This window comes from Emys orbicularis, chromosome 13 (genome assembly GCF_028017835.1).
Source record: "Emys orbicularis isolate rEmyOrb1 chromosome 13, rEmyOrb1.hap1, whole genome shotgun sequence".
Taxonomy (NCBI): domain Eukaryota; kingdom Metazoa; phylum Chordata; order Testudines; family Emydidae; genus Emys; species Emys orbicularis.
This window is the reverse complement of record NC_088695.1, coordinates 16,900,815-16,915,560: the sequence shown is the minus strand read 5'-3', so window position 1 is coordinate 16,915,560 and position 14,746 is coordinate 16,900,815.

Here is a 14,746-nt window from a genome sequence, read left to right as displayed (position 1 = left end):
AAGCGTGAAGACAAAAGAAATATCAGGGAGCATTTACACTATGTAAATCGAAGGGGAAGACCCTTTTCCAAATGAAGATCAAATGCACTAGCTCATCCCTTCAGCTAACTGCAGGTCTCTTCACTGAGAAAATCCAGTTTCTTCAGACAGATGAGAGACAAGAACCTCAGCTGAGGAACTGGAGTCATGGCTGCCCAACCCTGAGAAATAAGAGTTCATTGCCTCAAGCTTGGGCTGTGCTGTGGTTACAGCTGAGCACTGTCTTCCTGGCTGAAGTTCTATACCACCACCAAACAGGGGCATGAATGCGGTTTGTGAGTATTAGCGGGACAAGGTGAGCAACATAATATCTTTTATTGGACCAACTTCTGGTGGTGAAAAAGAGATGCTTTCGAGCTACACAGAGCTCTTCTTCAGGTGAATATTAACAGTTTTAGTCTCACCTTCCCACAGCAGTGCCAGTCAGCGTTCATAGCACCATTTCACAGAGATGGACCATGAGATTCCTGTCTTGTGACAGGTCCTCCGTTGGGGATCTGCCCCATTGACAGAAATGGAGCTACCCTGATTCACACCAGCTGAGGATCCAGCTCAGTATGTGTCCCCCAATGGGATGGGGAGTAATGACAGAGTTTTACAAGCCCAGATCACACATGCCAGATTGTTTCTAGACTCTGAGTTCAGGAACAGCATCTTTCTTTCATCCAGTGCCTTTCTTGTTCCTTTATTATCCCACACTCATTATGGAGTGGGGAGGGTCACTCGCTAGCTAGGGCTGCACATCCGCCTGGTTTTATCCCTTCCTAAGATCCACCCTCCAAAGAGCTGTATTTTATTACTGCTACATAGTTAACATTGGGAATCAAAGAAGGCATTGCCAGTCCCTCACCACGTCACCATCACCACCACAGGAACTAAGGGAGAATGTACTCCACTTCATAATTTATGGAATAAACTGATCTCTTGTGAGGGGGTGAAAATTATTCCTTCTCCTACAGGTCATTGAAATGTGAATATACCAGAAAATATTGTTAGATTTAATGGAAATAAAGCTAGCAGAATATCGGTGTCTAAGGACACTAGACTGCATCGAACATCTCAGTCCAAGATTTCAGTTGATGTATTTATTGATTTTGACTCCTAAGACATGGAGAGAAACGGGCTGTTATAGTAGTCATTGTATCCTCGTAGAACACCCTCTTACCCATCAGAGCAGTGTTCTGTCCTCGGACTCAGTTTCCTGGCACTTTGCTCTGAAATCTACATTTAGTCTTAAATTTCAGCCTGTAACCAGGAGAGGGAGGGAGTTTCTGAATATTTATGGAATTAATTCACAAGATTTGATTAACTTTTAACTCTGTCCTTCCGATTCAATCGCACAGATTTATTGTTCCTAGACTCAACCTATGGCAGATGGCAGAAACCAAATGGCCATCATGGAATTCATCCTCCTGGGATTCGGGGACCTCCCTGACTTGCAAATTCTTCTCTTCCTGATATTCCTAGTGATCTACATGGCAACCAGGGCCGGGAACACCCTCATCATGGGGCTCCTTGTGGCTGATCTGGCTCTCACACCCCATGTACATCTTCCTGGGGAATTTGTCCTGCCTGGAGACCTGCTACATCTCAACCATCCTGCCCAGGATGCTGTCCAGTCTCCTGACTGGGGAAAAACCATCTCAGTAAGTGCATCATACAACTGTATTTCTTTGGTTCTCTGGCATGTACAGAATGTTCTCTCCTAGCAGCGATGTCTTATGATCGGTATTTAGCAATATGTAAACCCCTGCACTATTCAACTCTTATGAATATCAGTTTTTGCCTCCAATTGGCTGCTGGGTCATGGTTAAATGGTTGTTTGGTTATAATTATATTAATCTCATTCCTATCACACTACTTATTCTGTTGCCCAAATGATGTCATCCCACTGATGGAACTCTCCTGCAGTGACACCAACCAGGTCATATTTCTGGATTTCATATTAGGCTCTGTATTCACCCTGTCTCCATTCCTACTAACCCTGACATCCTACGGGTGTATCATTGCCCCCATCCTGAGAATCCCTTCCACCACCGGGAGGTAAAAGTCCTTTTCCACCTGCTCCTCTCACTTCATTGTGCTGATTATTTTCTATGGAATCATAATGATTGTCTACATGCTACCAAAATGTGATACTGTACACTGAGAGACCTGAACAAAGTGCAGTCTCTTTGCTACACGGTCCTGACGCCCTTTGTAAACCCCCTCATCTACAGCCGGAGAAACAGAGAGGTCAAGGAAGCCTTGAGCTAAGCTGTCAGTAAATATGTGGCTTTCACAAAAACGTGCAGAGACTCCAAGATAATAACTTAGCATGAGGTTTTCAAAGTATGGTTATGCAATCAGCCCACATTAAAATTAAGTTGAAAAGTCCCAGTGAATATCTCAGCACTCAGTGTTGTCTATCTCAGTGGAAAGACTAGGGAGGGAGGTGGCCATAACCACGTTCCCATCATGGAGTTATTAACTGGGCACTAGGCGGAATGGAGACAAAATTTTAACCAATGTTTTAGATCTGTAAAAAAGCCATTTTTGATCAAAATAACTGTTTGGACAATAAAAATAGTAGCTCCTTTTTCAGCGTAGATGGGGACATAAGCCTGGGAAATCTGCCACCCCTGAAATTGTGCTTATTACCATCATTGCCATCTGCAAACCAACCAGTTTCACTGAACTCACACAAGCCGGATGCAAACGAACAGGCCCCAGCAGTGACCTCTGGAAACTTAACCAGGAACAGCTTCATAGCAATTATCTGGGCTACAACCAGCTGTGACCAGCTCCGGCAAAGCAACAGCTCCAGGCTCACTGAGCCTGTCATAACTATAAAGGGAAGGGTAACAGCTCTCCTGTGTACAGTACTAAAAATCCCTCCTGGCCAGAGACTCCAAAATCCTTTTACCTGTAAAGGGTTAAGAAGCTCAGGTAACCTGGCTGACACCTGACCCAAAGGACCAATAAGGGGACAAGGTACTTTCAAATCCTGGGGGAGGGGAAGCCTTTTGTTTGTGCTCTTTGTTAGAGGGGGTTCGCTCTTGGGACTAAGAGGGACCAGACATCAATCCAGGCTCTCCAAATCTTTCTGAACAAGTCTCTCATATTTCAAACTTGTAAGTAAACAGCCAGGCAAGGCGTGTTAGTTTATCTTTGTTTTCTCAACTTGTAAATGTACCTTTTGCTAGAGTGTTTATCTCTGTTTGCTGTAACTTTGAACCTAAGGCTAGAGGGGGGTCCTCTGAGCTCTTTAAGTTTGATTACCCTGTAAAGTTATTTTCCATCCTGATTTTACAGAGATGATTTTTACCTTTTTCTTTAATTAAAAGCCTTCTTTTTAAGAACCTGATTGATTTTCCTGTTCTTTTAGATCCAAGGGGTTTGGATCTTCATCCACCAGGAGTTGGTGGGAGAGAGGAAGGGGGAAGGTTAATTTTTCCATGTTTTAAGATCTAAGGGGTTTGGATCTGTATTTCACCAGGGAATTGGTGAAGAGGCTCAAGGCTACCAAGGGAAGGGACTAGTATCGAGAATGGTGGCAGCGGACCAGATCTAAGCTGGTAGTTAAGCTTAGAAGTTTTTATGCAGGCCCCCACAGTTTGTACCCTAAAGTTCAAAGTGGGGAAACAGCCTTGACATGGTTGGCAGCACGGTGGGATAAGTTTAAACCCAAAGCCAGTAAGATTTTTTTTCTCCTTTCTAGCTGCTTGGAAAGCAGAGCTGAAGGTAGATGCATATCTTATCTCTCCTTGCCTGAAGGCAGAGGTGTTAATTTTTTTTTAACAAGGGTCTTTGTTAAGAGAAGGGTTCAATCAGTAAGCAAATACTTGTTGAAAGGAATTTACAAGCTGAATTGTTTTTTTTTTTTCTACCTCTCGGGGATACCTAGTTAGAAAGTCTCTGTTACCTTAGCAACCCTGAACTGAGTGCATCCCAGTTCAGTGAATTGCAGGGGTGTGTGGCCCAGCACAAGAAAGCAGGAAAATGACTACCAGTGGAGCAGCTAACAAAATAGAACTGGCCAGACTACAAGCAGAAGAAAATGAAAGACAACAACAGAGACTACTTCAAATTAAAAAACTCGAGAAAGAAGCTGCTATGGAGCTGAAAGAAAAAGAGATGGAGGAGAGAGAAAAAGAGAGGAAGCATGAACTGGAAGTAGGAAGGGCTAGGCCGGATACGCCAGCCAATCCTAGCAACCCCTCTCCAGGTACCACTTCCCATCCCAGAAAATTCCCCACCTACAAGGCAGGCGAGGATACTGAGGCCTTCTTAGAAAATTTTGAAAGGGCCTGCCTTGGGTACAGCATCACTATAGACCAGTACATGGTAGAGCTGAGACCGCAGCTCAGTGGACCCTTAGCAGAGGTGGCGTCTGAAATGCCTAAGGAACACATGAACAGTTATGAACTTTTTAAAAACAAGGCCAGAATCAGAATGGGGCTAACACCTGAGCATGCCCGTCGGCGGTTCAGAGCCCTAAGGTGGAAACCAGACGTGTCATTTACCCGACATGCCTACCACATTGACAAAAATTATGATACATGGGCATCAGGAGCAAATGTTAAATCTCTGGAAGATCTGGTTTTCCTAATAAAAATGGAGCAGTTTTTAGAGGGTGTTCCTGAGGAAATAGAAAGGTACATCCTAGATGGGAAGCCCAAAACTGTAACCGAGGCAGGGGAGATTGGAGCCAAATGGGTGGAGGTGGCAGAAAAGAAAAAAACTAGTAGCAGTTGGAGCGAATATCAGAAGGGGCAACCCGAAACAAAACCTTACCACCGGGGACAACCCAAGGCCCCACCCACATCCCAAGGGAAACCCCAGATGCCTTCTCACCCCACCACACCAGTCTCCACCAACCAACATCGCCCCGGTGATACCTTAGCAGGGTGATGTTTTAAATGTAATGAACTGGGACATATAAAGGCCCACTGCCCCAAGAACCCCAACCGATTACAGTTCATTACACCACAATCACACCAAGGATCCCCAGGCCCAGATGCCTCTCTCATACCCTCGGAGCGAAGGGAAACCTTGAGAGTGGGCGGAAAGAAGGTTATCGCGTGGAGGGACACTGGGGCACAAGTGTCGACTATCCACCAATCCTTAGTGGACCCCAAACTCATCAACCCGGAGGCTCCGGTGACAATTCAACCCTTCATATCACACTCTGTAACCTTGCCTACAGCCAAGTTACATGTCCAGTACAAGGGCTGGTCAGGAATGTGGACTTTTGCAGTCTATGACAATTATCCCATCCCCATGCTGCTGGGGGAAGACTTGGCTAACCATGTGAAGCTAGCCAAGCGGGTGGGAATAGTCACCCGCAGCCAGGCTAAGCGAGCTTGCACACCCATCCCTGTTCCTGAGCCGTCCACCAGGGCCGCGTCTGTGTTACCAGAGACCCAGACAAAGGTGGTGGAACCGGATCCCCTGCCAACGACTGAAACAGTCGTAGTGGATCCAGTCCCAGAGACCCAGCCAAAGCCAGTCCTAGAACCGGAACTGGCAACACAACCAGCTCCAGAACCATTGCCAGCACTGAGTACAGCATTTGTAAACCCATCTACAACTCCAACGCCAGAGGGCACCAGCGAGCCTGAACTGGCAGAAGCAACAGATAACCCTACCCAAGAGGCTCAGCCAGAGCCTGAAATACCACATAGTGCACCAGCGGACGGTGGTTCACAGTCAATGGAAACAGCCCCAGCACCTGCATCGCTTCCAGAGGGACCAAGCCCAAGTCCACAGTGCAAGGAGGAACTGATGTCTCCAGCATCAAGGGAACCATTCCAGGCCGAGCAGGAAGCAGATGACAGCCTTCAGAAAGCTTGGGCAGTGGCACGGAGCACCCCACCGCCTCTCAGCTCTTTTAACCAATCCCGGTTTGTTGTAGAACAAGGACTTTTATACAAGGAGACTGTTTCTGGTGGGCACCAGAAAGACTGGCATCCTCAAAGACCATTGGTAGTTCCCACTAAGTACCGGGTAAAGCTCTTGAGCTTAGCCCATGATCATCCCAGTGGCCATTCTGGGGTGAACAGAACCAAAGACCGGTTGGGGAAGTCCTTCCACTGGGAGGGAATGGGCAAGGATGTTGCTAATTATGTCCGGTCTTGTGAGGTGTGCCAACGAGTGGGAAAGCCCCAAGACCAGGTTAAAGCCCCTCTCCAGCCACTACCCATAATTGAGGTCCCATTTCAGCGAGTAGCTGTGGATATTCTGGGTCCTTTCCCAAAGAAGACACCCAGAGGAAAGCAGTACATACTGACTTTCATGGATTTTGCTACCCGGTGGCCGGAAGCAGTACCCTTAAGCAACACCAGGGCTAAAAGTGTGTGCCAGGCATTAGCAGACATTTTTGCCAGGGTAGGTTGGCCCTCTGACATCCTTACAGATTCGGGAACTAATTTCTTGGCAGGGGCCATGGAAATCCTGTGGGAAGCTCATGGGGTGAATCACTTGGTTGCCACCCCTTACCACCATCAAACCAATGGCCTGGTGGAGAGGTTTAATGGAACTTTGGGGGGCATGATACGTAAATTTGTAAATGAACACTCCAATGATTGGGACCTAGTGTTGCAGCAGTTGCTTTTTGCCTACAGGGCTGTACCACATCCCAGTTTAGGGTTTTCACCATTTGAACTTGTTTACGGCCGCGAGATTAAGGGGCCATTACAGTTGGTGAAGCAACAATGGGAGGGGTTTTTGCCTTCTCCAGGAACTAACATTCTAGACTTTGTAAGCAACCTACAAAGCACCCTCTGACACTCTTTAGCCCTTGCTAAAGAAAACCTAAAGGATGCCCAGGAAGAGCAAAAGGCCTGGTATGATAAGCATTCCAGAGAACGGTCCTTCAAAGTAGGAGACCAAGTCATGGTCTTAAAGGCGCTCCAGGCCCTTAAAATGGAAGCGTCGTGGGAAGGACCATTCACAGTCCAGGAGCGCCTAGGAGCTGTTAACTACCTCATAGCCTACCCCACCTCCAACATAAAGCCTAAGGTATACCATGTTAATTCTCTTAAGCCCTTTTATTCTAGAGAATTAAAGGTTTCCCAGTTTACAGCCCAGGAACCAGATGACGTGGAGTGGCCTGAAGGTGTCTACTACGAAGGAAAAAGTAATGGTGGCGTGGAAGAGGTGAACCTTTCCGTGACCCTTGGATGTCTGTAGCGACAGCAGATCAAGGAGCTGTGCACCAGCTTTGCACCAATATTCTCAGCCACTCCAGGACGGACCGAACGGGCATACCACTCCATTGACACAGGTAATGCTCACCCAATTAGAACCCCACCCTACCGGGAGTCACCTCATGCCCAAGCTGCTATACAAAGGGAGATCCAGGACATGCTACAGATGGGTATAATCTGCCCCTCTAAAAGTGCATCTCCAGTGGTTCTAGTTCCCAAACCAGATGGGGAAATACACTTTAGCGTGGACTACCGTAAGCTAAATGCTGTAACTCGTCCAGACAACTATCCAATGCCACGTTCAGATGAGCTATTGGAGAAATTGGGACATGCCCAATTCATCTCTACTTTAGACTTAACCAAGGGGTACTGGCAAGTACCACTAGATGAGCCCGCCAAGGAAAGGTCAGCATTCGTCACCCAGGCAGGGGTGTATGAATTCAATGTACTCCCTTTCGGGCTGCGAAATGCACCCGCCACCTTCCAAAGACTAGTAGATGGTCTCCTAGCGGGATTGGGAGAATCTGAAGTTGCCTACCTCGATGATGTGGCCGTTTTTTCTGATTCATGGGCAGAACACCTGGAGCACCTGGAAAAAGTCTTCGAGTGCATCACGCAGGCAGGACTAACCATTAAGGCTAAAAAGTGTCAAATAGGCCAAAACAGAGTAATTTACCTGGGGCACCAGGTGGGTCAAGGAACTATAAATCCCCTACAGGCCAAAGTGGATGCTATCCAAAAGTGGCCGGTTCCAAAGTCAAAGAAACAGGTCCAATCCTTCTTAGACTTGGCCGGATATTATAGGCGATTTGTACCACACTACAGCCAAATCGCCACCCAGCTGACAGACCTAACCAGAAAGAAACAGCCAAATGCAGTTCAGTGGACTGATGAGTGTCAAAAGGCCTTTAACCAGCTTAAGGCGACACTCATGTCTGACCCTGTGCTAAGGGCCCCAGACTTTGACAAACCATTCCTAGTAACCACAGATGCATCCGAGTGGGGCGTGGGAGCAGTTTTAATGCAGGAAGGACCGGATCAAGAATTCCATCCTATCGTGTTTCTCAGCAAGAAACTGTCTGAGAGGGAAAGCCACTGGTCAATCAGCGAAAAGGAATGTTATGCCATTGTATACGCGCTGGAAAAGCTACGCCCCTATGTTTGGGGATGGCGTTTCCAACTACAAACAGACCATGCGGCGCTACAATGGCTTCATACCACCAAGGGGAATAACAAAAAACTTCTTCGGCGGAGTTTAGCTCTCCAAGATTTTGATTTAGAAATACAACACATTTCAGGAGCTTCTAACAAAGTGGCTGATGCCCTCTCTCGGGAAAGTTTCCCAGAATCAACTGGTTAAAAATTGTTCTTGGAATGTGGGACATATTGTTAGTTTTTATATAATCAGTAGTATGTCTAAAGGTGCATGTGTCTTATTAACTCTGTTTTCTCCTAGAGCTCCAGGAAGAAATCACAGCCAGTGTGGAACCGGCTGTCCAACACTATCTGTGATTTGGGGGGCGTGTCATAACTATAAAGGGAAGGATAACAGCTCTCCTGTATACAGTACTAAAAAGGCCCCCACAGTTTGTACCCTAAAGTTCAAAGTGGGGAAACAGCCTTGACAGAGCCCTTTGAGGCAGGGAGGTTGGGCAAACAAAGAGGTAGACTCACTCACCAGGCCCACTGGGATTGCCCAGACCCAGCTGGGGGGTTGTGAGAGCACATGTAGCACTGAGGCCATTTCTGCGGTGGGGTCTCTCAAACGGTCACTGACAAGGGACTCTGCACATGGCCCTGCAGGGCACCAGCTGCTCTGCTTTCACGAGCTGCACAGAGTCGTTCAAAAGGAGTGGACCTTTTACAATGAACATCCCCAAAACTGACTGCAACAAGTGCAATGTTCAAGAGGGCTAATTCTGAGGGCATGGTGTCTAGTCAGCCCCAGATACCACAGACTGCTGTGCTCCATGCAGGGCCCTCTCCTCAGGGGGTGAGGCAACCTATGGTGAGAGGAAGTGGCTACCACCTACCAAAGGGCAGAACTCTTGTGATGCCAAACACGGCAGTGCTGGCTCAGTCACTGTGAGCACGTCAGGGCTTGGCCAGAGGCAGGGGAGCTGGGCACCAGTGAGAATTGTAGGGCTCCAACTCTGCGGAAGTCATTTCCCAAGGGACCTAACCGAGTTAGTCACCCAAATCCCTTTGAAATGGGAGTTGGATGCTTTTCTCTCTTAGACCCCTGTGAGAATTTCAGCCTGAAGAGAAACAGGGATTCTGTCACAGTAGCTTCAATCTATGCATTTCTATTGGAAAGAGACCCCACATCAACAGAAAGGCACTGGATGGATGGGAAACCCCTTCTAAACCTTTGAGAGCTGCTGCCATTGTATCTGCTCTTGCAGCAAATAGTGTTGCAATGTGCAATCATTGTTTTGTATGATTTTCTTCCCAGTAGCTATAATTTGGAACAGCGCACACCTAGCAGTAGGTAAGAAATGAGGAGAGATGCGATTATGGTGTCTATGGTCACTAGAGGAAAGCGGAATGGGACAGGTGCAGCCGTGCTGCCCAATGAAGAGTAGCCAAAGTGGAAGGGCAAGAAAGGAGAAGTTATGTTGCCAACTGACTGATGGAAAGGGAGGTGAAGCTGCATAATGGTGTGTAAGTGTTGAGTAGAGAGTACTGAAGAGAAGAGAACCTTTATGCTGCATAATGAACTGTGGATAGTAGCAGATGTTATGGAGTTATGGGCTGTTATACTAAATAACGGCCACCAGGTGACATGAGAGTCAAGAATGGGAAAGGTTTCAGAGTGGTAGCCGTGTTAGTCTGTATCAGCAGAAATAACGAGGAGTACTTGTGGCACCTTAGAGACTAACAAATTTATTTGAGCATAAGCTTTTGTGGGTTAAAACCCACTACATCGGATGCATGCAGTGAAAAATACAGGAGGCCGATATATACACAGAGAACATGAAAAAATGGGTGTTGCGATATTAACTATAACGAGAGTGATCAATTAAGGTGGGCTATTATCAGCAGGAGAAAAAAAAACTTTTGTAGTGATAATCAGGATGGCCCATTTCCAACAGCTGACAAGAAGGTATGAGTAACGGTAGGGGAAAAGAATTAGCATGGGGAAATAGTTTTTACTTTGTGAAATGACCCATCCACTCCCAGTCTTTATTCAAGCCTAATTTAATGGTGTCCACTTTGCAAATTAATTCCAATTCTGCAGTTTCTCGTTGGAGTCTGTTTTTGAAGTTTTTTGTTGGAGTATCATGATTTTGAGGTCTGTAACTGAGTGACCAGAGAGGATGAGGGAAAGCGGCAGCTATAGCAAGAAGAATCCACTAGAGGAAAGAAGAGCAACAAGCTGCCATTTTCTTTACTGCCATTGACCCTAGATGGCAGTAAAGAAAATGAGAGGAGGGTGTCAGAAATACTGACTAGTTACCAATAGGTTCAGTAGCCAATACAATAATGGGAAAGTTATACTGTAAAATGGCCACTAGGTAGCAGCATGTTGTAAGGGTGAGATATGGGAGCTATTTTCAAAAATGTCCATTAGATGGTAGCATATCTTGAATACTAATAAAGGGGGGTGCAAGTACACTATAACTGTCCATCACCTTGGACAGGCATCTCCGAAAAATGTAAGCTGGTGTTTGTCCATGATCTAAAATATTTTCCACAAAGGATCATTACACTAAAACATGATGTACAATGGGAGTTGTATAATTGCAAATCACACTGGGCATTGTTAGCTACAAAGCTTTGGAGACACAAAATGAACCATATTGGGACCGTTTTGAAAAGCATGAAGAAAAAATACATATATGAGAGAGCATTTACACTTATTAAATAGAAGGCGAAGCCCATTTTCCAAAGGTAGATCACATGCACCAGCTAATCCCTTCAGGTAACTGCAGGTCTCTTTACTGAGAAAGTCCCATTTCTGCAGAATGATGAAAGACAAGAACCTCTGTGGAATCGGAGTCCTGTCTGCCAAACCCTGAAGAGCTCTGTGTAGTCAAAAACTTGTCTCTCACCAACAGAAGTTGGTCCAATAAAAGGTATTACCTCACCCACCTTGTCTCAAACCCTGAGAAATGAGTTCATCAACTCAAGTGTGAGCTGTCCTATGAATAGAGGTAAGCACCCAGTTCCAAACTGCTGCTGCTTTGAATTTATATATCACCTTCCAAACCAGGGTATTAAAGTGCTTGAGTAATTAAGCATTTGCAATTTAAGATTTGCCTTCTGTGAAAAATGTGGGAAGTATCTGTATTCATTTTTATGATAGATAGTCTGTGTCAGGATGCTGGGCAAAGGTGGGTAGGACAAATGGTAGGAGCTGGAGATCCTGGAACTGAAGCCAGGGGTCAAAATCAGTATCAGGGTCAAGAGTCAAGCCGAGGGTCAGAGACGGAGACAGAATCAGGAATTGGGCTCAGGGTCAATACCAGGTATTACGGTTGGTGTCGTGCTTCCAAGGGTCAATTGGGAGTCAGAATCCAAGTCGGAGCCAAGGTAAGTACAGGGAGTCCAGGAAGAAAGCAGCAGGGCAGGCGTGGCAGATTGGTAGGGATCTGCATTGTTGCCTGGATACTTCTTCGGTTTTGTGATGTAGGAGACTTGCTTCCTGAGTCTATGGCTGCCATGCCCTGTATTCCGTATCCTGTTCATGACTTAGTCTCGCACCCTTCCCAGTATTCTTAAAAAATTGCAAAAAAGCTGATTTTATTGCTCCCCATTGTTCTTGTATTCTTGATATATATTGCAAGGAAAATTGTTACTTTAAGGCTGCTGAGTTTCCAAGAAAATAGCTCATTTCATTAATAGAATCTTAACAATCCAAAAGGATTGGATCTATGGTTTCCTGTACCTCTTACATGTTGCACATAAGCCACCTTTATGCTTGTTAATTAGAAATAAATGACTAATTAATCCGCAATTCCCTGCTTAGAATTCTAAATAAAGCCTCTTCACTGATCCTCTCAGGGTCTTGGATTATATCAAGATTTTCAACTGTTGGGCTTTCTTCATGGAATTTTTTCCCCTTCAGTTCATTTGCCCACAGATCTTGCCATTCCTTCCTTAGCTCATTTTTGATTAGGTGTTTAAATTCCAGTTTGCTTAAGGGGATCCTGAGGTCCACTCATTTGTGATTAATAGCACTTTTTGCCAGCCAATTTGTTGCCTCCTATCCCTGCCTGCACCAGGATCCATGTGATTACGTTGGTTATATCCCATTCCACCAGTCTGGCTCTTAGCAGTAATATTTCATTAAGAAAATCATTTCTGCTGTCAGACTCACCACTGTCAGTTGCCTGCAACCCTGATAAGGAGTCAATCGGGATGGCCACAGCAGCTGGCCGCACATCTAAAGCATGATTTAGTGCTCGCATAATCCCAGTGTATCTCAGCCAAAAAGACAGATACAAAGTTAGTTAGACATACAGCTTTCTTGATTCCAAGTGAGGGCACTCAGGAAGCTTTTCCGACTCTGTTCTTTCCTCTTTGGAACCCTCTGAATGTATTTGTCAATAGTGTCCCCACTTATAGTAAATCAATATAATTGTGACATCTTGTTTATCATTCTTTTATTTATTTCATTATATAATTCCATGTCTCTCTCGACAGGGGGTGATTTTCTAGTGAAAGAGTATTTTCCCATAGCTATACATTTTGGTCTCTTTCAATCCCTTCTTTTCTTAAGATCCGTTATCCACTTCTGTACCCTACTTCCATGGGGAATTTTGAGTTTTTGTCCTAACTAGTTAGCTTAGTGCTGTCTTCACTATTACCTAGTACTTTAGCTCAAAAGATTAAGTCTGGGAGCATGATTCTTAGAGTTAGCAGCAGCCGATGGAAACGCCTATATCTGTAGTACAGAGATGCAGTAATGAAGGCACCACCTGTTATGCAAGGCATGTGCATGGATATAATCTAGTTCAGATTTGTATTCATTGCTGACCCAAAGGCATGGTAATCATATGCAATAATTGGTCTAATGAGCGCTCTGTATAGCTTTACCACCATTTTCTTATCCAACCCCCAGGATGTTCCAGAGGTATTTGACTTTTGCACTTATCTAATGTTTTCAGTATGGTCTCTCCAGGCGAGCTTGTTATCAAATGTCACACCTAAGAATTTATAATTTCAGTACATTTATCTGTTGGTCATATAGCTATAACTTTACACCTTTTTGGCTTTTCCTTGTTGTGAGGATCATTCCCTTAGTTTTGTCTATGAGAATTTGAAGCCCCACCTCTTTCCTCATTCTGCACTTCTCTTAAATGCATCATCATTCTTTTGGTGGCCCTTTCAAGGTTGCTGCTTTTGATCCAAATGGCACAATCGGCAAACAACATGATCCCTATTCCTATACTCGTCTCCTCAGGGCGATCCTTTATCATGGTGTTGGTGTAACTACACTGCCCTGTGGAGTTTCACTTGCAATTGACTATACGTTGGAAAAAGCTTTCCCTAATTGAATTGGACTTGTACAGTTCTTTTGCCTAAGAAGTCCCTTATCCATCCGTACATTCTTCCTATATTACCCACTGAGGCCACTTTATGAAGTAGTTCCTCTCTCCATAACACATTATAGACTTTTTCTATGCCCAGGAAGATTAGTATCATTAATTCTATGATTCTCATGTTTTTTTATGCTTCTGTCTCTATCCTGACAATGTGGTCAATCAGGCTCCTACCTTACTGGAGTCCACTTTGTGTTTCATCTATGAATCTACTTCTTTGTAGGTGTGCTACTGATTTCTCCCTTACTATTCTTTCCATGGTTTTACCTAAGCCACACTAAAGTTTACATTTAAAATATCCACATCCTCCCTCCCATCCCACGTCTTCATCTCATAATTATCCTTAGTGTTCTTTTCTCCTCCCTAACTTGTATCCTCTGATAGTTATCATTACTGAGTATTTGAAACAGGGTGGCCAGAATTTCTGCTTTTCTTTTGTTAGAGCTTATTACTCCATGCCCCACAACTGGAAGGCTTGGTGTTACGTGACTCTTCCTTTTTATTTCATTAATTTCCTTATTATTTAGTATAACAGCACATAACTCCTTGTTCCATTATGGTACACTTTTTCCTATCTTTAGGCAGTGTTGGTATCCTAAAAATAGCTATGCTAGCTGTCTTTATGATTCCCTTATTAATATTATTAAAGAATTCCTCTATATCTTCACAGATACATTACTTATTCACATATTCCATTTTGATTTAAGATTCCAAGTTGGGATATTATCCTCATCTTCAGTATTTCCTTTTCCTTGAGATGTAATTAATGTCAGGAAGTGGACACTAGCCATTCCCTCCCCTCTGTGTATTTCACAGCTGCATTCACTCCCTTTTTGTCCCAGATCTAGACATGAGAAGCTTCCATCAGCAGTACTGAATCTGGTAGGTGCTTCATCATTTATTCTCTTCTAAGATTTGCTCTAAACATTTTCCATGTTTTTCTTACTTCTCCACAATCTGTTGTGACTA